At 32.0% G+C, this 26,916-nt stretch overlaps 1 pseudogene; it reads right to left on the minus strand.

The window, feature by feature from the left end:
• Positions 1-23,264: 23,264 nt before the first annotated feature.
• Positions 23,265-23,373, minus strand: LOC143389727 (small nucleolar RNA U13; annotated as a pseudogene).
• Positions 23,374-26,916: the final 3,543 nt, after the last annotated feature.

A 26,916-nucleotide genomic window follows, 5' to 3' on the forward strand; every position in this document is an offset into this window, starting at 1 on the left:
TGAGATAAGCCAGAACAATGGCTACTGAAAATCAAGAGTTATGGTATAAGGGGAAGATTCCTGTGTTGGGACTTGGAAGCTTTCGAAACTTCTTAATCCTATTGTCAGTGACTTGGTATTACTGAGAAAATTTCTTACTGTCCCTCCAGCCTAAGTTTCCCCATATTCAGTTTGGAATTAACAGTGCCAGATCTTAGAATTTTTTGTGACTCCTTATGCAATCATAGATGTGTAAACATTTCATTTAAAAGCATTACATTGCTTGTCAAATTGTGAGATTTAATAATATTAATTAACTCTACAAAATTTATGGTAGATCATTTTCTGTAAAGGAAGGTTACTTATTAAAAGAATGTATTTTTAGTTTGATTTAATGAAGTTGTTAATTGTTGTAGGCTATTTACTTTTAACAAATGCACATTTCTAGATATCTTTGGTATGCTTAAATAGGTCTTTCAAGGTAATGGCCTACAAAGTTATTGTTAGGTTTCATTATGAATGTAGCTGTTACAGACATTAAAACTCAAAGCAGCGGGGCATGGTGGTGCACGCCTATAATCCCAGTGGCTCAGATGGGAGCCTGAAGCAGGAGGATCATGGAATCAAAGGCAGCCTCAGCAATTTAGCAAGGACCTAAGTAACTCAGTGAGACCCTATCTCTAATTAAAATATTAAAAAAGGGCTGGGGATACGGCTCAATTGTTAAGTGCCCCTGGGTTCAAACCCTATTACCAAAAAAAAAAAAAAACCCTCAAAGAGGAAGGTATCAGTTTAAACAACAGCAACAAACAAAAAGGATAACCATCTAACTTCTTCACGATTGGGTATTTTATTAAACTATGAACTATTGTATATCATAATCATTATCTTTAAAAGTATATGTTTGTAATCTGATAATTCTATGTAGTATTTGATATATAAAATGTCATGATGATATTAGAAGCAAAAATAGAATCTATTTTACCTGTAGCACAATATGATGCCATCTCCCCATCTCCGCACTTGGTTGCCATAACATTTTTAAAATTTTTAATTATTATTTTTATATTTTTTATATGTGGCAGTAGAATGTATTTTGAAGTTATACATATATGGAGTATAATACCTCATTCTTCTGGTTGATGTGATGTAAAATTACATTGGTCATGTAATCATATATGTATATAGGATAATAATGTCAGACTCATTCCATTGTCTTTCCTATTCCCATTCCACCTCCCTTCCTTTCATTCCCCCTTTGTGTAATTCAAAATACTTCTGTTCTTCCCTAACCACCTCTCCCACCATTATGAGTTAGTATCTGCAAATCAGAGAAAATGTCTGGCTTTTGTTTTTTTGGGGATTGGCGTATTTCACTTAATATGATATTTTCCAGTTCCATCCAGTTACTGGTGATGGTCAAAATTTCATTCTTCAATATGGCTAATATCCAATTGGTTGTATATACCACATTTTCTTTAGTCATCTGGTTGGTTCCATAGTTTGGCTATTGTGAATTGAGCTGATATAAACATTGATGTGGCTGCATTACTAGTATGCTATTTTAAGTCCATTAGATCTAAACAGAGGAGTGGGCTAACTGGGTCAAATGGGGGTTTCTTTCATTCCAGTTTTTCTGAGGAATCTGTATACATGGAGTAACATTTAGAGATGCTCAGAAATTGAGCACACAGAATATACTTCTGCATCATTTACATATCCTGATCTCTCTCTCTCTCTCTCTTTCTCACTCTCCCTCTCTCTCTCTCTCTCCATACATTTTTTTCTACTTTCAGTGGCAAAGTTCATTTCAAATTTCATTTTGACTATAATTTCAGACTACTTGAATCCAATATTAATATAAAATAGTGATACTTGTGTTCATGAGTGAAACATAATTGTTTTGTGTTCATAATTGCTTTCATTTAGAGTTTCTTCTAAAATATTTACCCTGTTCTACAGAGGAGACAGTTCATGACATTCCAAGATATCTGTAACCTAATTGGCTTCCACATATAAAATATGAAGTGGCTTGTTTAATACACTGTAATTATGTAGTTTGTAATTACAATTGTTTTCATATGTCTGCAAATTCCTATGTCATTTTGACATTATATTTTAATAATGGACACTGTTTGAAATAATTTTTCCCCAAGTGCTCTTTTAGGCAAAGTTTGTGATAAATTTTCCAGAAAATTTTCCATGAAGTTACTGTGCTGAAGATTTTGCTAGTGCACCAAATAGATTTTCTGAAAATGAACTTTTAAGACCATTTTCCATTATATTTCCATATGACCCAAATAATGTTACCTATAGGCATTTTACCATAAAGGGCAGACTACATTAGGTCACCCCTTCCCTCACAATATTGAAATAACCACATAAATAAAGTTCCACTCAGAGAATGTTTGACTCAGATAAAAAGTTCAGACCATAAAATTATGTTCTCCAAAAATAATTATTCTTGTTAATTAACATTGTATTTGACACAGAAATTTAATTTTATTTATATATATATATATATATATATATATATATATATATATATATATATATATATAAAACACATATATAACACATTTATATATAACATTATATATATATATATATAATTTACACATAGCTTTTAACATGATTTTTATAATATGTATTTTTAAATTTTCATATGATCATAAGATGGGCCAAACTATGACATACTAAATACATGCTTTTTAATTGTCTTGAAATACATTTGTGACAACTGTATTATACTGCTAAAAAATGTCACATGTGTTGCTTGTTTTTGTGGATTTCAAATTGGGATGTAGTTATAGGGGATCCTCAATTGCCCAACATCCAATATGCCTTCAGTAAAATATTGATTATATTGTTTAACCATAGTCTATAACCTAAAATTCACCTTATGATTAGCATTACTGTATCAATCAAGATAGAATAATTCCTAGTGTCCCAGAACTAATTAACTTAATAAAATAAATTATACAAAAATCACTGACTATATGAATATGAAATAAAGATGTTAAGTAGAAAGCAGACTGTACCAAAAGGAGATGCCTCTGATGTTCTCCATAACAAAATTTTCACTGCTACCAAAATATTAATAATTATTCATCTGTTCATTGTTGAATTAATAATCTCATTTCTTGTTTTGTCACCTATAAAGACATGAATAGTGCATCTATATGTTATGAAACCTAATCATAATATATTACAATAAAAATAATTGACCATCTTGTCTAAAGGATTTGAAAAATGACATTTCTAAATGAGTGCATTCCTCTCCATTTGGTTTCTAAAAGTTGTGGGAAATAAATAAGAATTTAAGTGATCCTAGGATCAGCATTCCTTAGCGTATGCTGTGCCCGAGCCCTTATAGTGTTTTAAGGAATCATTTTACCTGAAGTGAAAGTCACAACAAGATCAGAGAAGTAGCAGTAGAGAATTGGACATGGTGGCTGATGCACAACATCCTGGAGGTCACCTTTCATCTTGCTCAAGCTCCTCACTGCAGATATATGATAGAGGGCAAAACCAAGCATTTCTTAAGGTATATATGCTTATGCATGGAGGAGCTTGACCTTGCCAGATAAAATGATTACCTTTTGATGTCCTGGGATTTAAACGTGTTACCTGAAGACACATTGAAGGAGATTAGACAGACTCTTGAAAATTATTCCTACCCACATTCTCTCTTTGCACAACTTTTCCAGATTTAACCCATTAGGTAGTAATTAGGAATGTAAGAACATTTACTTTATATTTCATTAATGATAAATTGCTTGAGAATGATAAGACAAATCAATAGCATATGGTCCTGAGTTTCATACTTATTTATTTTTAGTGATATTTCTTCACTAAATAGAATTTAGTGAATTTTACATATTTCCCTAGAGTCTATATTAGCTGCATATGGAACTATCTCACTTTATACCAGTGTACCAGTCAATAAATACCTTTAATGGGTGATACTTTGGTTCTCTCATTGAAAATAATTGTCATCACTAATACAGAGTCCAGCAATTATTCTTTCTAGAAAAAAATTAAAAGTACTAAATTATCGATGATATAGTAAGAACTCAGAAAACTTATATGTGCATATGGTTACACAAAATAGTGTTCCCTATCCACACATACAAAAGCAACAGTACACATAGAGAGAACATTATGTTATATATATTTTTTCATACTACCTTCAACCATAGATTGGGAACTCTTACTATTGGGTACCAACTCACCACTGATTCTACATGACAATAAAAGAATTTTGATGGCTCAAAAACTGTTCAAAGAAGCATTTTCAGTTACCAGGATACAATTATAAACCCATAGAATGTACACTTGCAAGAGTGAACTCACATAAACTACAGACTTTGGGTGATCATGATGTGTCAATGTAGGATCATCCATTGTAAGAAATGTTCCACTCCACTGGGGGAGTTGACAGGTTTGGCTATGCACTTGTGGAGACTGGGAGCATATGGGAAATCCCTGTACTTTCCTCTTAGTTTTGCTATAAATCCAAAATAACTCAGTAAAACAGTCGTATAAAAAAGTATTCAAGTGAACATATATAATTGCTTTACTGTTCCACCACCGCTAATATGGGCACAGAAATATTATTTACTTTGCATGCGCTTAAATTAGTAAAATGGAATGTATTTTGAAATAAAGTAGGGAATAAAAATTTTAATTAGGGTACTAATTCAGCAGAAAATTCTCAAGGTATTATAGCCCCCAAATAGAAAATGTGACCAACCTCACTGATTTGGGGAGTTATTTTTAAGGATATGTTTATCAACACTTCTTTCATCTAATAGTGTACCTATAAATGGCAACATGTAATTAAGTACATATATTAAATCTTTCAATTAAATTTGGCTGCTGAGGATCTGGGGAATAACATGAAATAAAGTAAATTTTCAATAATATATTTTGTTTAGTTATAGGTTTTAGATATTTCTAAAACAGTTTCTTGGTTTAGTAGTATTGGGTACCATCTCACCACTGATTCTACATTTCAATAAAAGATTTTTGGTGGCTCAAAAATTGTTCAAACAAGCATTTTTAGTTACAAGCATTTTCATTTAACTGTAAACCCATAGAATGTACACTTGCAAGAGTGAACTCTTAAATAAAATACACGTCAAAGGTTTTCCATGTACTCTATGTATTGAGACCCTTTTATGTTTGTAGTTTCTCCAGGCTTCCATAATATTATATAGATGAAATATCTAAGGTTTTTCATTTATTTTTATAGTATCCTCTAAAGGCATGAGTTTGAATCCTATTTTTGACTTGAAAATCTGTATCTATACTTACTGGGGCAAAAGCCATATGCTGTAGGGAAGTATGAATTGTAAGAAAGAGACTTAGAAGTTGCAGTGACTCATGACATTTAAAGAGATTTTTCACAGCAAAAAAAAATAAATATAGAAAAAGATAGTAGTAAACTCAGTGTTGGAAGCATAGAAATAGTGGAGAGAAAAATATTAATGCTGAATAATATTTTTTGATACATATAATTAATTTTGAATTTATAGACTGCAGGAGCATCGAAAAAAAATTATATATTTTATTTAATTCTCAAAATACACATGAATAAAGTAGTTAAAAGTTTACAATGCTTTTATATTGCATCTTTCTGGAAGTAAAATGATTATATGAGAGAATGAATTACTAAGATTTCATGGTTTTAAGATAATTTAATAAAATTACTTCAGTGTTACCTATTTGACTTATTCATACTGTAAATAATTTACTCACAAGATAAATTGTTCGAATTCTATATAAATATATGTAGATAACAAATACTATTTTGTTTAATACACATTATCATATTAAATCGTATTAAGGGAAAAAGATAATACTTACAAATAAAATATACCTAGATTTTTATTTGAATTTGTAGAGTATTTTAAACAGTTTTTATTATCAAAAATGTAAAACATTTAAATAAATATGAAGAAGTAATAAATATTACAAATTCTAAAATTATTTTGAAACAAATATGAAATAACACACAACGTGTTATAATTATTTAATTTTATAAACAGATAATGGCTTTAAAAATGCAGTTACAATATTATCTCATCTAAATGTTAGTAATACACTAACCTAATATAATATCCAGTGTTCAAATCAGGATCCAAAGAAGTCCACATGTGACAATTGGTTGATTCATCTTTCTTCTTTTCTTTTGGCATGGCTAGAAAATGAACTCAGGTTTTGTGCATGACTCTACCCTTGAGCAGCTTCCCCAGTTTGCAGGTTCTTCCTTCAATTGATATTTTTCCCTGGAATGTATTTAATAAGTGAAAAAATAGCCAAAATTTTATGTGGCTTCAAAATTAAATATCTAACTAATTACATTGATTTGACATATTTTTTGACCCTGCATTTATTGGAAAACTGAAGTTTAATACAGAGTCATGATTCTATCCAGGTTTGTTAATTTTGGCAAAATCACTTAAGTGGGTAATGTATTTCTATGAAAAAGCATAGGTGTTGGTTATTTCTTTTCTAATCCTGGAAATCATTACCCAATTATAAGAATTTGTTAGGGCTGGGGATGTGGCTCAAGCGGTAGGGTGCTCGCCTGGCATGCGTGCGGCCTGGAATAGGTCCTCAGCACCACATACAAATAAAGATGTTGTCTCCGCCGAAAACTAAAATAAATAAATATTTTTTTAAAAAAGAATTTATTCAAACACCACAGGGTGGAATCTTCATGCACAGATTCTGGGATTTGATAAACCTAGGCTAGAATTCAAAACTTGCTTTCTTTGTGCTCTGTCACCTTCAGCAGGTAACTAGACAATTCTAACTTTCATTTTCCACACCTATGAGGCACAAACATCAAAACTTAACTCTCCAAGTTGTCATCATCATGTGGAAGATGTAGGGAAAGTGTGAGACATCAGGCTCAGCATTTAGTAAAGCATTCAGTAAATAAAATGACCTGCCCTTGTGATTAATTCATACTTTTTGGTTTACAATTTAATTGTTAAATGGTATTAAACATATTTAAAGTGTGAAGCATGCCTGTAATAACAATGAATCTAGAGGCTGAGTGCAGAGGATCCTTAGTTTGGGCCCAGCCTGTGCCAACTTGCAAAGACCCTGTCACAAAATAAAAAATAAAAAGGAGTAGGGATGTAGCTCAGTAGTAGAGCACATTTGGATTCATTCCCCAGTACACTCCTCTGCAAAATAATAGCTATGTATGAATAACTTTTTATTGATTATCATTTAAGTCTTAGAACTAAGAAAAACATAGAGAAAGAAGTGTGTTCCTTGAGTTTGGTGTCTTGTGGTGTTTCAAGTTGCACCTCACTATTGGCCCTCCTGTCTTACTTTCTTACTCCTGTGTTTCAATCATATACTAATGAAGTATAACAATTGTCATTTTCTTTGTTATAGGTTCTCTTGATATAAAGTATGTGGGCAATATAAATGTACTTTTCAACTTAGTACTAATAGCATCTCTGTTTTCTTGCCAACTAGAAAGTCTGTCTAATATCTAATATTTGTTTCTTCTTCTTGTGCAACCTTTCCTTGGTACTAGCTGCTGCTTCAAAGAATAAAGTTAAAGGTGAGCCCATGTCCATTTTGCATGGTTATGGTGATTCACTTTTCTGCTTATTCCAAGTTCTCTTAAATCATGAAATCTATTCTGTTGGTGTCAATGCTATTTCAGTGCATGAATACTATTTATAAGTTACCCAAAATGCATGTATTTCAACCATTCGGTTTTTGATATATGTCTGTTTGCATGGTTGTTTTTAAGTTTGTTTTCTAGTTTTGTTTTTCATTTTATTTCATTCTGAAATGTGCTTTCATGTGCTAATATTTTGCCTGTTGACCTTAGCTTCCTTAATAAAATTGAGAATTTAAAAAAATGTCATAATTAAAGCTTGAGGAAAGTCACAAAATTCTGTATGCCTTCATATAACTATTTGAAAAGGAAATTAAATCCTCTAAAAGATGAATATTATAAACAGTTCGAGTTATTTATTATTTTTTCTTCTATTTTGAGATAGTATTAAATTTGTTTGATAGTAACCTGAAAACATATTTTCATCAAAAATATGCACTTGTCTAAAAACCAAAATATCTTCCTAAAAGCCAAAAATCTGTCATAAGGTGTCTAAGCTTTTTTGAATTTGGAAAAAATTCAAATTATCTATCTATATAATCCGTGTATCTACTTATGATAGTATGTACTAGATTCATAGTTCATATGATTCAATTTATATTTCCCATAGTAATCTATTCACTGTTTGTAAAGTTTTTTTTTTTTTCTGTTTATGTTTCTCAATTAGCCAAAAAGCATTATTTTATTTTACTTTTTGACTTTTAGGTCCAAGTTCTAGTTTTATGCTTAGTTTTAATATAGTAAGTTAGGCCTACTTTTGAAGTGTTAACTTCCTCCTCTCGATAAAGCTTAGTATTTACTTTAGAACCCATAGTTTCCTAGCAATGTATTTGTCAATAGAATACTAAGTGTAAAAGAGGGGTTGGCAAATTATTGTCACCTCCATGCCTTGTGTAGGTTCTTGTATCAGAAAATTTGATAGAAATATTAGCCAATCTTTACTGTAGTAATTTTCTGTCTGAATTTGAAAAAAAAATTCATAGAACAATTAATGTATGTTTATAAATTAATAAACATAATGAATTCATATAATAAAAGGTTAAGAAGTGTTGTTTCAGAAATGAGGCATTAAGAAAAATGTAACAATAATGTGTCAATGGTGGGTAAACCCATACATAGAGAGACAGAGATTCTTACTAAAATCTGGGTAATACTTTATGAATAAGGTTGAATGTTAACTTGATCTTAAAAGATGATTAGAATGTATATAGAAAAATGTAGTAAAAACAAAGAAGGTTAGAGCCAGGTACAGTTGTGTACCCCTGTAATCCCAGTGACTAGGGAGGCTGAGGCAGTTGAATTACAAGTTTGAGACTAGCCTCAGCAATTTAGCAAGTTCCTAAGCAACTCAGTGAGAACCCTGTTTCAAAATAAAATATGAGAAGGCCCAGGGATATGGCTCAGTGGCTAAGTGCCTGTGTGTTCAATATCTGGTACCAGCAACAAAAAAAAGGAGTAAGAAAACATATATAAAGCTAAGGAACCAGGGGTGATTGCAGTCTATTTCAGTAAAGTGAGAAGACATTTTGAATGAGCCCTGAGTTTTTAAAACAATAAGGAATGGAGTGAGCATGAGTCATTGCTGCATTGATTCCATAAACCTCTAGCAATAATCAAAACTATGTTCACTTAATAATTCTCAAATATAATTGCAACTAATTAAAAATATAATTAAAATATAATTATAAATTCAAATTATAGAGGTTGCAAAGTTTTAAATACAGGAAAAAATTTTTTTCCATTGGATGATGATACCATAAATTATTCTAGAGGTTCCATGTCTTCTGCTGGCTAGAATTTTGCAATGCAAATATATTTTTGTACATAGATGAATACTTCCTACATCTTTTTTCCTACCCTTACACATATTTTTATTGTCTTTTTATCTCTTCTGACTTGCATTCAGAGGGCTTTCAGACATAGTTTATCCCATGCCTGTCTTTTTGCATGTGCCAGTTATTATAAAGCAAGAATAACACTTTCTAGAATTAACTGCACCTCAATCAGAAATTTAAATTTTATTTCTAACCATTGTTTGAGAAAGATATAAATTATTCAAAGGTAATAGATTGAACTCTGCAATACTTTTATTGTCTAATTTCTGTGTCAAGGTAAATTGTCTTTAAACAGAAATAAAATTTGGATGCTGAAAATAGAACCCAAGTAATGTAAAAGTGGATGGTTGCTTAAAAATAGTTCTTTCCTCTGACCCAGACAACTTACTTCCCAGCAAATCAAGGGAAGTTCTGGGGAGGATCACATCTCATTCACTTTATAAAGTCTTGGAAAGGTGGGGAGATTCTGACAGAATGGAGAAAGAAATGTATTCTCATTTTTTACAAAATAGAAATGTGGTGTCATTCCATAAACCCTAGACTAGTGAATTCAAAATCAACATCCCAGTAAGGAATTTTAAATAAGGCTCCTATAGTAGTTATTTGTGGGTGCTTAGATTAAAACAGAGTTCACTAGGAGTCAGCTAATAGTTACTAGTAATGGCATAAAAGACTACCTTAATTTTCCTCCTTTTTTTTTAATACTGGTTACAACTATTGCACAATATTGGCGCACAATAATATAGACATTGCATATGTAAATTTTATCAAATTATGTAGCAACTGATTATCTTCATTGGTCAAATCCAATGGTGGATTGACAATCAGCATATTACTTATTTCTTTTCTGCTGAATATATATTGCTTCTTTTGATTTTCATTACCCCTGATCTCAGTGTCTCTGTACACATTAGATTTTAAAAAAAATATTTTTGACTCTTTCTCTCTTCTCCATTTTATTCTGAAGCAGAGGCATCATTGAGACTACATCTCTGATCCTTGAGGAGATCATCCATTGCAGTGTTGGCTCAGATTTCCACAACTCCTTTGAAAAATACACTTCATTTCATACAAAATAAAGGAAGCAGCCATTTTCTAGATGGTTGTCTACCCACCAGCAACCCCTCCCCACTGCTGACTGGCAAGCCAAGAATAAATTACCCAATCACACTGCTTCTCTGAAATCTTAAGTCTGAGAAAAGGAAAGGAGAGAGGGGAAAGGTGAAAAAGACAGTAGGGTGAAGGAGAGACAGTTGATCAGATAGGTTATTCTCCATGGCCATGAATTCTGTGTGTGGACTTAAAAAGATAAACTAAATCTAAGAGAGAGGAATGAAGCAAGGTTGTATAAAAAGAAAGAGGAAAGAATACCCTAATTGTGCCCAATACCCTTGTTCTAAAGTATGCCTTGGCTCTGTTTTATCCCTGCATTTTGGGTCTAAGAAACAGCTTTATTTTAGCTAAGCTTTCTAGACGGATTTCTCTTTCAAACAATCCAAAGAGAACCAGTTGGTATAGTTGTCTTCTTTCTCTACAACAAGTTTACTTTGTTGGTTTTGATGATTACTTTTCTTGGCTTGATGTCACCTACTGAGCTTTTGCCTGCTATTCCCTCATTGTGCAGAACACTTCCCCTTCAATATTAAAAGCATTGTGCTTATTTTGCTTTGCAAATCTGAATGGTCTGGATTTGCTATCTTCTCATAACACCAAATTTCTCTGATTTTCTAGGTTTATAAGATTGGGAACTTCTTTCATTTCTACTCACTAATAGCTCTCACATTTGGTTAGGTACCAAATAGTCCTGGTTGGATTGCATTCCCATTGTATCCTCTTCCTCAAGTCACTCATTCCTCAGAGCTTGTCTGGAGTCTTTTCTAACTTGTTTCCCACTTTAGTTCTCCATACTCTACACTCTATTTTACATCTGTATATCTAGCTGAAATTTAAATAACATCAATGTTTTGCCACTTAGAAGAAATGGGCATCTGAGAGTTTTCTTAAAATGTCTTTGTGTAAAATAATTTTGTTTCATTCTATAATAAATTTATAAAAATATAACAAATGTATTACACTGCTTAATATTGCTCCAAGATCTTACAAATTTTAAGCAGTTTTAACTCAGTAGAAATATTTTATTCTCTAATCCTGATTTTTAAGTTATTTCAAAATTCTGCAACAATAGTAAGGATAACATTTTATGCCATTTCTAGAACACCAGCTTTTAGCTACTATTTTCAAAGTCTTTAAGTCTTAACAATTATATTATCATTATCCAGTGCTCAAATAGAAATTAGCATAATTATTCTGACAGTGCCTAAGAATTCAAAGATAATGCAAGTGCTCAGCTATATAAATTGAGATACACATGTAGTTAAAAAAAACAATATTTTAATTTACTTAATTTATTAAGGAAAAGTCATAAAGAATATCATTAAATAAAATATTCATGTGAGACTATATACAAATCTGATGTAATATAAAATATAATATTCAGGGTGGAGTTGAAAAGAATATAAGAAAATGAAATTGGAATGTTGTTTCAAACTATTTTGAGATTTTTATTTTAGGTGTGGCACCTGTTTTTAGTTTGCACTATGTAATGTATTTCACACATTGAGTCATTCATTTTGTGTTTAAACATAGGTTGAATCTTGATTTGGGGACTCACTAGATTTCAGTATTTGGACATTTGACTAGCTTCACTAAAGTTGATACAACATTCAGTTGTTGTGAAAATTATATAGGATGATGCATAAAAACGAATTATCCCAGGGCTGGCCCATAATAAGCCTTCAGTAAATTTTGCACACTGTAGTTTTGAATATTACATTATAATCATCAATACCAGTTATATGATATCTGTAGGGAAAAAAATATGAAAACATATAGTCCAAGACAAGTCTATGTACTCAATGCTTTTCTAGAAGTGTTAACTAAATTTCATCTTCATGATGATGTTCATATATTTATATTCATTATAAAATTAAAATAAACACATAAAATATATGAGTGATCTAGTAGGTAGTTTTTACCTTTCTTCAATTTTGTTATTAAAAACCAAAGTTAATGAAAAATATCATTAAAGAATTTTAACTCAAAGTGAAAAGAAAACAAGAAAATTATTTCATAGAGAGGTCTGTAGGATATTTAATTTTAAAGTTGTTTTCATTCTGAGTGAAAAAAAATTGAGAAAGAAGACCATACTATTTTTCTTGAAAATATCGGATATTTTTATTGAAGATTTTGTTTAGATTTTAACTTAAAAATATAAGAAATTCTTCAAATTTTTATATTACAGCTATAAAATATTCATAAAAAATTGCTAATCAAGAAGTGACTACTAAAGCTTACATTTATCCTGCATAAAACTGATCTAAAGGAATATGTTTAGGATGCTAGGATTATGTAAATGAATTTTAAAACATGTTATGTTCCTATAACACAGTCACCAAGGGCTCCAGATAAAAGGCTCTCCAGTGGTACCTTTTAGAGGAATGCTTTCTTAATCCACACTCTAGTTGAACTCACTTCTCTAGTAAAATCACAATGAAGGCATTGCTATATATACTAGTGGAATAATGTTTATAAAATTCTAATGTATTATTCCAGCTGTTTTCCAATTTAGAAATATGAATAAAAATGATAATTTCAACAATTAATCTTTCCTGCACGTTATTATGGGTCACACCATAACCTAAACATTTTATATTAGTTTGTTGAGATGGGTATTATTATATGGGTATTATTATTATCCTCATTTTTAAAATGTGGAAAATGAAGAAAAAATAACATATTTAAGTTCACATAATGAGTGAGAGGCAGTGCAAAAATTCCAAACCAGACATACTGACTACTGAATCTATTAATGCCTTTGAAAAGACTGGCTTAGTCGAATTTATAGTTTACCTGAACCTTATTTATTTAAATGCTTTTTCTTGATCCTATTTACTCAAAAAAGAATGATGTTCAACAAGTTATGCAGTAGGCCAACTTAGACAGAAATATTGGCCAGAAAGTGACTCTTAAGCAGACCTTTCATTTCTTATTCTGCCCTTGTTCTCTTTCTTCTAGATCTTTCACTCTTTCACCTTATTTTTTTTTAAGAGAGAGAGAGAGAAATTTTTAATATTTTATTTTTTAGTTTTCGGCGGACACAACATCTTTGTATGTGGTGTTGAGGATCGAACCCGGGCCGCACGCACGCCAGGGGAGCGCGCTACCGCTTGAGCCACATCCCCAGCCCCTCACTCTTTCACCTTATGTTAACCTCACTCCCTCTTGGAAAAGTGAGAAGTAATTAGTTTCTTTAGTAATGTTCTAGAAAATTTTTGGGGATAGATAATGTGAAATACTGAGCTCAGAAGAAGAAAACAGGGTTAAGGCAGGTGCTCATGAAAATTTTACTGTAAGATGACGCAATGGGTCAAGATATGGATAATTTAATATTTTTAAAGTACAGCTTCCTTCGGTGTGGTTTCTGTTTTTTATTTCTCAGTGTGTAGCGATTTTGACATGGATTTTCTCTCTGGATTATCTCATTACTTTACGTTGTATAACTATCTCCCTTCATGTTTCTCAGTACAATCAAGCCTGAGTCATGATAGAAAGACCCCTCTAGATATTCCATTCTTAAGTCTAAGAGAATATTATTTTTCACTTGAGTTAATGGAGCTGCATTTTTCCTGTCTTTGCTTTCTTTGTGAAATGCAAACACAGGCTTGCACTTTATTGTGGGAATGTGGATGAATGCAACTCATTTGACAGCAAAACAGGTCACAGCTTTGTACAGCAATTAGAAATTAGTTTAAGCATTGCTACTTTAAGTTTATATTCTTATTTCTACCATAAATAAATCATCAGAATAGTTTTTTTTATTCTATTTAAGCACATCTCATCCAAAAGGCATGATCTTCTGGGATTTAATTCATTCACTTGGCTCATGTCGTTCCATTATGCTAATAAAACTGATATTTGCTTCCTCTACAGCTGCTGTGTGGGGGTTTAGAAAGTGTGTAATTAAAATCTCAAGGTTTGTGTTTTTTTCAGATTTTTAAACAGAACAAACTTATAATAAGGGAAATACAGTGATCAATGTATACCAGTTAGTTGGGCCTTTAGGAGCATTTTGAAAACATGTTATAAGGACAAATATTAAATTACACTAAAAATAAATGTAACTCTATTTTTCAAATAAAATGATGTTATGGTCATATATTAGTGGAAAAAAATCCCTTGACTTAACATCCTAATCTAAAATTTTTATTATTAGCAAAGTGCACTCTTAAAAGCTTTTTAGAAGGGTATTTGAGTACTTAAGTTCTAGCATTTGCTCTATTTTTATTTTTTCTTTAGTCATCTATAAAATGATGATAAAAATGTCTACACTACCTACCTCACAGAGTTATAATGATCAAAAAGAATATTTCAAAACACATTTAAAACAGCCAATTGTATTCAGATGTAAGTAGCTCCTCATTAAATAAGCCATAATCAGAGACAGGAACTTCAAATTGAGTGATGAATTAAATGTGGCCCTTATACTGAGCCCATGCCAAAGATCCATGCATGAATGTTCTTGTAATACTGAAAACTTTTTAATAGTTTTTATTACTAAATACCCTTGGAAATGAATTAAAGCAAGCCTATTACTTCACTGGCTAAATCTATATTAAACTTCTGTAACCTGTGTTTTAGTCTTTCCAAGCTGTAATACAAAAATACCATAAATTAGGTGACTTATGAAAAAACAAAATTTATTTTTCCCAGTTATAGAACCTAGGAAGTAAAATATCAAGGCAGATTCTATGTCTGAAGAGGGCCTGCTTTGTGGTTCATAGATGGCACCTTTTTGCTGTGTCTTTATGACATAGCTCTCTGGGGCTTCTTCTATAAGGGTACTGATTTCATGTGTAATACTCCACTTTTATGGCCTAACAGCTTCCCAGTGGACCATCATCAAATACCAATACTTTGGGGATTAGGTTTCAAAATATAAATTTTTCAGGACACAAATATTCACATGTAGCACTATGTTAAGATATTGCAGGGAGATATTTTTCCCCTAATTTTTATTTCATAAAGCTTTGATGAGTTTGATCACTAATTCATTCATTTCCAGAATTGCTGGAAATTTATTAATGGAAAAAAGTTCTAAACCATAGTATATTGCAATGTGATAGACTATGAAGAAAGACAAGCATTCTTGGACAAGGGAGAGGAGGCAGTGGTTTTAATTTTGAATATGGAGACCAAAAAAAATTGAATATTTGATCTGAGAATTAATAGAGAGAGAGAGCAAGCCATGTATCAGGAGAAGAATTCCAAGAAAAGAAAGGAAGAAGAATAAAGTCCTTAAGGCAAGGAGGGCCTGAATTATTCAGGGGTCATTCAGCAACCCACATGACATGAAAATCATAAACCTGGAGTGTAAAGATATAAAATCACAAAGGAAATGAATACACAAGTCATCTAATGACTTTTGCTTTCCTCCAAGTGAAATAGAGCCACTTGAAGTTTGAGCAAAAGAGACACATACGCTGATTCAATTTTAAAGAGATTTATTTCATTTCCTTGATGAAAAAAAAAAGACTATAATCAAAATTTTTAGGACACTTTCCCTAAGAAATTAGGGGACACATGATATTTGAATTACAAGCATCGTAGCAATGAAGGTGAAATTACACCTACAAGAACTTGAAGGCTAGAAGTGAGGCACCATAAAGAGGGTGGATTGTAGAATGACATTATTTTATTTGTTTTAATTATTTTGTGTAGACTAGAAGGACAAAGTGACATTGATGAGATGGAGAAGACCTGGGAGGAACATTGTAAAAGAACTAGAGATTCATGTCGAGTACATGAAGGTGGAGATAGCTAGAAGGCATTCCAGTGACATAATAATTAGAAGTTGTTACATGAAAATGCACCTCAGGAAAAAAAAAAACTCTATACCATTGATAAAGTATACGGAAATCATTAAGTTATAGACATTGTTTACAGTCATTAGCTTGGGTAAGCTCACCAAGGACATGAGTGGAGCTAGAGAAGAAAGTAAAAGCCTTTGGATTGAGTTCTTAGGTATTCAAACCTTAAATAGATAAAGATGATGAGAGGAAGCAGAGAAGAAAACCAAAACAGGTGAAGAAAACATTTCCAAAGAAGAAGTGGTGTTCAACTTGATCAAATGCTCTTCTTATTTAAATTCTTTTATCTTGATCCCAATTACCCAAATGAGAGTGAGGTCAGTTGTCAGGGTAAGTAGGCCAACTTAGATGGGAACACTGGCCAGAAAGTGATTCTTAGTAGATCTTACATGTTATTGTTATTAGAAACCCAGATTTCATTGTTAGAGACAAAATAAAAATATAAAAAAAATAAATTTGAATTGACATTCTAAGAATTCATGACTTTTCAAATGTATTTCCTTGTTCTGCCTAATGAAAAGGCTTAGAAGCAATGTTGTCCTAAATTTTAAGATCCTAAATGCCAAGAAGCAAGAACACAGGTATTTGTAAACATATTATTCCTACTTTTCCAATTATTTAAATATTTTATATTAAAAAATGTAAAAAAAGAATATTGGTGGGCTGGGAATGTGGCTCAAGTGGTAGAGCACTCCCCTGGCATGCACAGGGTGCTGGGTTTGATCCTCAGCACCACAGAAAAATAAAATAAAGATGTTATGTTCACCAAAATCTCAAAATAAATATTAAAAATTATCTCAATTCTCTCTCTCTCTCTCTCTCTCTCTCTCTCTCTCTCTCTCTCTGAAAAAAGGAACGTTGTTCATTGTAATTCTAGTTATGATATTATCTGCAGGTAACAATTGTAAACCCTGGGGCAGGGGTAATGATCTGAAGTCACTGAAGTGGTGCTCAAAGCAGACAGGTCCTAAAAGACATTTGGTTCCTCAAAGAAGGAAACCTCATGAAAATCCAGGTTTTGGTAGCTTTTCCCAGAGCACCTCCCACTGCTCTGACTCCTTTTCTTAATATTGGAGTGGTGGAAAGTCTCTTTTTTTTCTCTTTATCCCCATCTCCTGCTGGCTCACAATTGCCTCAGATTCTATGTATAAGCTTTTCCTTTACTTGGATATTAGTTTCTGTCAACCCACCTCCAAAGTGTAATGAACATATAGCCTTATGTGATTCCCAATCTTAAATAGGATCTTCTGAGTGAGACATTTCCCGACTTCCCAAACTTTATCTGGTTCTGTTAAGATAAAGAAAGCTTATTACAGAAATAAGGAAAACTATTGTAACACTTCCTCCTATTTTCTGGTAATAAAGGATGCACCAATTAACTTTAGGAGGGGAATATCTACCAAAATGTTCAATAAAAATGTTTAATCAAATTTAGTTACATTAAGATAAGGTGGTTTCATTATCCTATGATTTGAATTTTCCCACCTACTTTTGAGAAAATGGAATAGACTTTCTGCTATACAAGAGTATAGAATATATGGATTGCATTTGCCTTAAAATGTGGTTACTGCTTGCTACATTGAAGTGTGATGCTTAACATTATGTGTCAACTTGGCTTGAATAAGTCTCAAAATTTTGATGAAATTCCCTTACAGAGGTTGCTATGAAAATTTCTTTAGATGTGGCTGATATTTAAATAGATTTTCAGTAAGACAAAATACCTGTCATAATTTGATCCAATCATCTGAAGGCTTTATGAGAAAAGACTGAGTTCTTCTAAAGAAGCATGATTCTGCTGCCAGACTTCCTTTAGACTGAAACTACATCATCATCTCTTTTCTAGCCCACAGGAGTGCTCTGCAGATTTTAGAATTATCAATCTCAGCAAATGCCTAAAACTAAAGCTGTATCCCCTCTCCTCCCGCTACCCCTCCTCTCCTCCTCCTCCTCCTCCTCCTCCTCTTCCTCTTCTTCTTCTTCTTCTTCTTCTTCTTCTTCTTCTTCTTCTTCTTCTTCTTCTTCTCTCTCTCTCTCTCACACACACACACACAAACAAACACACACACACACACACACACACACACACACACACACACACATGCAAACAATCTATTGAATCTGTTTTTCTAATGAACCTTGACTAATACAGAGAGAATAGAGGGAAGTAAGAAAACTAATTTAACAAGTGCATGGATCACTCTTTCTATTAGTTATTTTAATTTCCCAAGAAACCCTAGAAAGTAAGTTTAATTATTATTGTAATTTAAGAGGAGAAAAAAATGAGTCCCAGAGAAGATAAGAGGTACTTTCCTGTATAATGGGAAGCCATGCAAAGAACCTACAATGACAGTCTTCATGCCTTCTGCCATTCTTAGATTACCTGCCTGTGAGAGACACTGGCTAGGGAAACTTGTATTAGACAGAGACAGCACTATGCTCCAAAAATAAGAGAGACTCTTTGGATTAGAGAAGGGCAAAAATAAACCTCAGAGTTATTGTTGGTAAGCTGTGATTGTTGCTGTGGTTTTTTTAAGCAATAATTTTTTTCTGACATTGTGCTGGTTTTCAGAGATTATGAGATAGTCCCCATTTTAAAAATAAAACACAAAAATATATTTCTTCATTCCATTAGTGAGCTGAGAATGGTTTTTATTTTCTTTCACGTCTTTTTGCCCAATTTTCTTGAAGCAGCCCCCACATTTGTAAATTTCACTGAGGCTAGACTAGGATAAACCTTTGTCCTTCAAATGGAGCATGTGTTTCTATTTCAAAGTTTGTGGCCCACGTGTACCTTGGGTAAGAACAATGAATGGAAAAGTTGCCAAAATTATAGTATCCTAGGAGAAAAGCAATGTAGACTAATTGTACTCTCTAAAGAGTAAAATAAAGAATAGGGTTCTTTGCTCAAAGCCAAAATTATTTCTATATATCACTAGTATTTAAAAGTTCCCAAGAAAGCATCCCAAATTTATTCTTAGGACTATAGAATATGATGGCCTTAAGGCACCACACTAGAGGTAGAAATGAGTTTGAGTGGATGACATCTTTTTAAATAGAGAGAAAGAGTTTTCTGATGTTAATATAAATGTATACTTTGATTGATTTTTTTGGAGACCTCTCAAAATATTTTAGATGAAAACATGAGTCAGTTAAAATATGATAATAAAATCAAATCTTTTGTACATATTTATGTCACTATATTTTTCTTTTGGAACTGGTTTTAAGACTGAACTTAAATTTTATAGCAATGAGTTATCAATTTATTATTTCTGCTGTTTTTTCTCTTTTATATTGATCACTAGCAAAACACAAGCTTGCAAAAGGAAATGTCAATATTTCAGACTAAGCAGAATGGAGGCTACCCTCTAACTTTTCTGACCTTAAATTCAGAAGAAATATATTCATAGGAGATATAGAAATCAAAAGCGAAAAAAGAAAAAGAAAATTAGCTCAACTGGGCTTAAAATCTGAGAGTAGTATTTAGAGCTAAGAAATAAATTTGAGTGAAATGCATCTTAGAATAAAAGCAAAACCAAAATTCCAGTGAAGAAACCAAACCATATATGTAAGATGAAAAGAGTAAGACAATTCATTGGAAAAGCTAAAATTCTAGTAGAAATAAGATTAGAAAGAAAAAGAAGATGCAAAATGGATGAAAATGAAAAGAGAAGATCTGTGATATCTGAATGCTGTGAGAGTTTTATTTAGCAGGGCAGAGGCTCCTCCATTGCCTTCAGGTTGGATGAGTCCCCAGGCCTTTCTAACGAAAGAGTCGCATATTGTGATTTCCTCATTTCTCTCTAATGATGACACTTTCAAAAAGTTCTTCCTTAGCTCTGATATTTGGAACTTTTTCCCACTCACCAAAATTCAAAATAATTATTAATTGGAGAAACTGTTTTTTTATGAAAACAAATGCTGCTCTTTGATGATTTTCTCTATTCATGTTAGTTTTAATGCTTTTACAACTTATTGGTGTCTTTCCCCTTACTAAACATGACTATTTTGTTTTAATTAATTTTAGCATTTACATGAAAGAATACTTTGTATAGATTCATTTATTTAGTGTTTTGACTTTAATAACACTCTCTGGGAATAAAGTTATTTTCCATTATTTTGTTATTGTTGTTGTTTTTCCAAATGAAATTATGCTCTTTTTATGCATGGTGTTATATTTGAAGAATGCTAATGCAATAATGAAGCCATACTCAAGCTAATTCATAGCCAAAAATGTTGTTTAAGCACCCACCAATATTGTGACTCCCTTTTAAGCTACATTTTTATGCACTTCCTTTTGTTTGCTGTTATTTATAGGGTCTTGAATTTCCAACTAGACTATAAAATCCTCCATAATAGCAACAGTATTTTAATGCTTTTATGACCTCCATTGATATTGGTATAGTGCTCAGTAAAATGTGCATTTGAATGAGTGTGTGTTGAATTGATACAGTTCTTAAACATGCATATAATTGAGTCATGTGACATCTCTGAGTTGCCAAGTTTTTGAGTTAAAAGGTACTTAAATTAAAGTAGCTAGCTTCCTTAAAATTGATAAGATTTTTCTAAAATCTCATCATTCCTAATTCAATTTGTTAAAAAACATGCATATTTCAAGAGCCAACAATTTTAGAATATCACTTATTCAATTGCATTTTTGCTATTTAACTTTAGAAAACTTAAATAAATCTTATTTAGTATACATCTTTTCTTTTTGGCAAAGAATATACTTAAAGAGTTAGAACTACATATGTTCATTTTTGGCAAGAATTCTTACTATATTGGCAAGGTTCAGTTGTTTCTTTTAAGATATTTGTATTTCTTAAAAGCCTCACAACAAACAATAACAATATGTGAATTATGTGAAACTGAAGTTCATTCTGTATGTTGTGTATAGATTTATCTTCTCATATACTAAAATATTTGCTATCCTAAACACATTTATACTGGCTCTGGTGCAATATAAACCTTTGGTAGCTCTCAGTTTTCCTAAACATTTTTTTAAAAGTTTTTTTCCTGTGGTTGTTCTAGCTCAGAATTATTTTTGTGTGTGTTAAAGTTCTTGACTTAGAATTTTTTTAAAAAGTGTAAGAATTATAAAAACTTTCAGATCCATGTTGTCTTAGAGATTTATTGGTTAAAATTTTGTTGAGAGCCACAGCCGAAGGGGCCCCAGCAAACTTCCAGCTGCCAGCAAACTTCCAGACTGCCGGCTGATGATTGGCTCACAGTGACCCCAGCAACATCTAGCTGATTGGCTCCTCTGCGGTGATGCTCATTGGAGATGCTCATTGAGCTGTTTCCCGGCCCTTTCAGACTACCAGCTGATGATTGGCTCACAGCGGCCCCAGCAACATCTAGCAACATCTAGCTGATTGGCTCCTCTGCGGTGATGCTCATTGGGCTGTTTCCCTGCCCTTTCAGACCACGGAGCTGCTCATTGGGGGACTTTTTTGGCTCCGCTCATGCGACCCAGCCAATCAGCCTCAAGAGCAGGAGGATTGTGGGAGGAAGAGGCTGGGTTGGTGTGTGTGGCTTGTGGGAAGCCGGTGGTGGCATTTGGGCTCTGAGGGTTTTTTCCTGAGGAGCTGTTTTGTTTGGCGTGTGTAGTTCTAAAAATAAAGTTAGTTTCTTTTGACAAGTTGCTCCTGAATTGTGCCCAGCCAGTCTGCGTAACTGACTGCGTAACAGCCAGACAGCGTAACCTTTTAGTACTCAAAGCTACTCTTTTTTTAATATATACTTTTTAGGTGTACATTGACAGAACACAATGCCTTTATTTTTATGTGGTGCTGAGGATCGAACCCAGGTCCCACCCACACTAGGCGAGCAAATCCCAGCCCTCAAAGCTACTTTTTATGTGAAGTTGCCTGTGTGCTTCTCTCTTTCTCTCCTTCCCTCACTGAATCTTGATTTCTATGTTATCTATTTGTCAAAGCCATCAGACTTCCATCTGTTTAATAAAAATAGTGTAAATGAAACATTAGTTTTGTTATAATTACTTGGTACCTTAATAATTTTAAAGATTTTTTTATCAATTTCTTTTGGTATTTATGCTTGTAAGAAAAAATTAACATTGACATTCATACAAATACTATTAACATTCTGAAAATGGTAAATCCACATAATGAAAAATTTGTGTTCACTTTTATGTGCAAAATACAATAATTAAACAGTTTAGGGTAGTTTTTCAGGGCTATTCTGTAAATTTTTATCCAGGATATGAGGCCTGAACATATTTTGAAGCAACTGTGTTTAGGGAAGTGAAAATATAATATACTGGAATTATGTGAAGAGGGTAAAGAGATCAAGAAAGTTCAGATATGTCATTATTTAGAGTTAGACTAAAAGGAAAGGTAGCAGAATACAACAGTTACTATTATGGTATTATGTAAAAATGTGGATGTGTAACCCATGTGATTCTGCAATCTGTACTTGGGGTAAAAAAGGGAGTTCATAACTCACTTGAAGCTAATGTATGCTAATGTATGAAATATGATATGTCAAGAGCTTTGTAGGGTTTTGAACAACCAATAAAAAAATAAAAAAATAAAAAAAAATAGAGTTAGACTTCATCCTTTAGTTGGTTTAGAATTGTAAAAAAAATAAAAAATAAAAAAAATTGAAAATTGAACAAGACAGTATGTTAAATTGAAAATTGAACAGGACAGTATGTGATATGTATTGGAAGGTAATAAGAAAGATAATTCTTTTTGTTCTTTTTAGACAATTTCTAGGGTGGCTCATGGGCCCCAGGCAGAGAGATCAGAGTAAGGTGGAATTATATCACTTATTAAAAAGAAATAAGAACTCAAGAGAGAAGGAAGGAGTTTAAATTTACCTAATAAAATACCTTCCTTAGCCTTTTTTTGACAACAGATAAGTAATGTGCAGATGTAGTGACAAGATGTAGAGCAAGGCACATCTCCCACACCAGCCACATGAACACCCAATAATCATCACACTTATGAACCAAAAGTATATTTATTCTATTTTTATAAGTTATATTAAAGATTGTTGTCATGATGAAATAAATGATTAAAGTTTAATTCTTTTTTATATAGGTCATAAAATCCATGCAATTATATCTTGGTTAGTATAACAGATTGAATCATATCATAATTTTATCATAATCATATCATAACTTCATGATATACAAAGAAATTTGATGTCAGGAAAATAACTAAAAGAATGGTCTGAATACTTCTTTTCTGCTATTTTTTCCATTTTTTCTGAACCTTTCATTCTGTTATAATTCAGTTATCAATTTCATTTATCAATGGACATGTATGAAGTTCTAACATATTTCAAACTAAATGTACTTGAGAAGTTCACTTGAAGTATGCATTTTAGTGTAAAACAGGAAGTTATATAAACTTATCTATGTCCTTCTCGATTCTGACCATCCTTATTGCTATTCTCCTTTCAGTACTCAGAATCAAACTAAATATCTCTGCTCAGTCTTTGTCAGTGCCAGATTTAGTATTTGTGCCATTTAGTATTTATGCCCTATCAAGTTTCTTAACCTTTTTGATGCCATAGATTCTTTCTATGAATTTTGCTTAAAAATATTTACATCATAAAGTTTTGAGACTTAGATAAAATAAAAAATTATTTAGAATATATAGTGCCTCAAAGAGATGCTAACGCTATATGTCAATAATATCTTGGTGTATCTTTAATATTACTTGTTTGCATTTTAAATCCTATCAGAAATATGTTTCAAAATTTATTTTTATAAAATAGAAAAAAATCTAGCACTGACAAAGATTGAGGATAGACAAATTTTAATAAATATGAAATTTTTAATAAAAATTCCTGTGTTATCATTATAGGTTTTTTTCTCTATATGTTTTACCTTATCAAATTAAACAGCTAAAATTGATATTTCTAAATATGAAATTAAAACCAACTGTGGCTCTACAGTGATCTTTAAAGAATATTATAATTAATGATGTTCTTATTAAGATAGTATGTCCAGATATCTATGCTAATTTTCAATTTTGAAAGCCAAGGTAAAGAGCACATGCATTAAATTTGACATTAGGATAGGATAATTTTTCCTCAGTTTGCCCTTGTTTTAAATAAACTATTCCCCTCCCACTGTGGCAAAAGATGTGTAGAATTTATTCATACTTTACTCTTCAAAAAGTTCTTAAGAGTAAAGGAAATGTCATTTAATATTTTATGACATATCAGTTGAGGAAAAACTATGTGAATTCTCCTTTAACATCTAGATGAATTTTCCCTCTCCTTGCATCCCCTTAAAATGTGGAAGAGCTAATTAAGGTGTGGAGCATTACAGAGTATTTTATGGATTGCTGCAATTAAGTGCACATCTCCAAGCAACATAGAGCCATTATGCAAAACCATTGTGAACAGATGATACATTGAGCAGCACAGCTCTGCTGTGTATCTAGTCCTTGATACTGAGAAATACTGCACTTGAGATGAAATATGCAAATAGAAAATCCACACAAGGCCATAGTGAGAAGGCCAAAATGCCACCCTTTGTTGGTTTCAAAATGAGAAATCCATTTCTGCTGCATAATCAAGTTAAAATAGAAAAAGAAATCCGTCAAAGAAAATTCAGATATTTCTCCTCCTTTTTGCTTCTTTGTAAAATAATTCTTTGACATTTGCCACTAGAGATAAATAGAAGAATTATTTTCACTGCATATTATTCCTCTGGGGTGATTTTATACTTTTCTTAATTTCCTAACATTTTTCCTCTTGTATTTACTCTAATGAGAGAAAATGGTGATGAACCATTACTCAAGAAGTCATCCATGATCATTGCTTTATTTATACTTTTCCACTCTCTGAGTTACCTTGAGAAAGAGTCTTTTCATTATTTTCTTTCTCCAGCTTAAGTACAAAAATAATAATAAACAAATAAATGTGTATACTTTATTTTCCTAATAGGATAAAATGATTGATAAATGGTGAAATGATTTTTATTTAGGTAAATAAATTTTTAGTTGTTTCTCTTTTGTGTTCATCTCAGGTGCACAGGGGTCATCTCATGAATTTCTGCATTTTGTCTCATGCTATTCTCCTAACTCACCTTTTTCTTATCCTTCATCCCTAATGCCCACTTCTCTGTTTATGCAGATTTCTAATGAGTTTTATGTATGTACTTGGATAAATATAAATATGTCTCACTAAATAAGTCTCCTGTGCTTAATTCATATAGCTATAATTCAATTTTATACATTTGAAATTGTACAAATCCAGTATAATTATCTTAACATTGTCTCCAACTTCTCCTGATTATCTCTAATTCTGGCATTTCTGTGAACAATGCCAAAATAAAGCAATCATGTCTATGTTTTTTTCCAAACTGTTTAAAAAATTGCTCTAAACTTAAATCTATGAGTAAAATAACCGGAACAAAGGATATATTACATTTAACTTCATTCATAGTCAGAATAATTCAATGATCTAAATTTTCATTTAAGTATTAATTTTGTATACATAAATTTAGAGTATTCATATATTTAAAGATTTTCTGAGCAAGATGTAGATACTATTTATTTTATGTCTTGAGATATATGGATCTCTCTTTTTTAATTTCAAGAGAAAAAATTAGATTCATAGAAAAATTGAGGGAAGTTACAGAGACTTTTTATATACTCCTTGCCCCACATGAGCAGAGCTGCCTCAAGTTAACATTCTGTGCCACTAATAATATATTAACATTTGTTATGAGTGTGTGTGTGTTATAGTCCTTGAAATTATACTGATATAATCAATATCCAAAATAGATAGTTTTTCTATCTAAATAGATAGTTTTTCAATATCCAAAATAGATAGATTTTCTTTTTAACCTGGCAGATTTTAATTTTTAATATTTAAATGTTTGAATTATTAAAAAGTTAGCGATATTCTTTTATTTCCTTCTAGCTCTCTAATGTGATGGATTAGACTGTAAGGCTTCTTGATATTGAACCATGTTTGCATTGTTGGGATAATGCCCAATTGATTATGTATTTTTTTCTTTAAAAAACAACCTTTTCCTATTCTGGTGAAGGAGACATAACACAAAATTTCCTCTTGTGATTACTATGAAGCATACAGTTCTGTGGCACCCAACTAACACCACCATGCCATGTATTGTTTTGTAGTACATCATTAAATTTTCTTGTCAGGATTTTGTATCTAAAACCAGAAGTGAGGAAAAATGAGACCATAATTTCATTGACTTGAATTCTTGCTCACTGATTTGGGAACCCAGGTTTCCTAGCCTTCTAAATAAGCTGGCAGCTTTCACTCTGTTTTCTAGAAATCCTTGCATGGGAGCGAAAGCAACAGTTTCCTCCAGGCACATGAAGAATCACCTATAAAACCTCCCTGCTGGTGTCTCTGTGACATTTTTGGGTGCATTTGAGTGTAAATATTTTATGGTTACTTTTTGTCTGTGCTAGGCAAGCACTCTATTGTTGAGCACACCATTCTTTTAAATATAACCCAATGGCACTCTTCAGTCCCCTGCCTGGCCTCTCTGCCAGGCCCTACCTCTGAT

This window comes from Callospermophilus lateralis, unplaced genomic scaffold, assembly GCF_048772815.1.
Source record: "Callospermophilus lateralis isolate mCalLat2 unplaced genomic scaffold, mCalLat2.hap1 Scaffold_63, whole genome shotgun sequence".
NCBI classification, from domain to species: Eukaryota; Metazoa; Chordata; class Mammalia; order Rodentia; family Sciuridae; genus Callospermophilus; species Callospermophilus lateralis.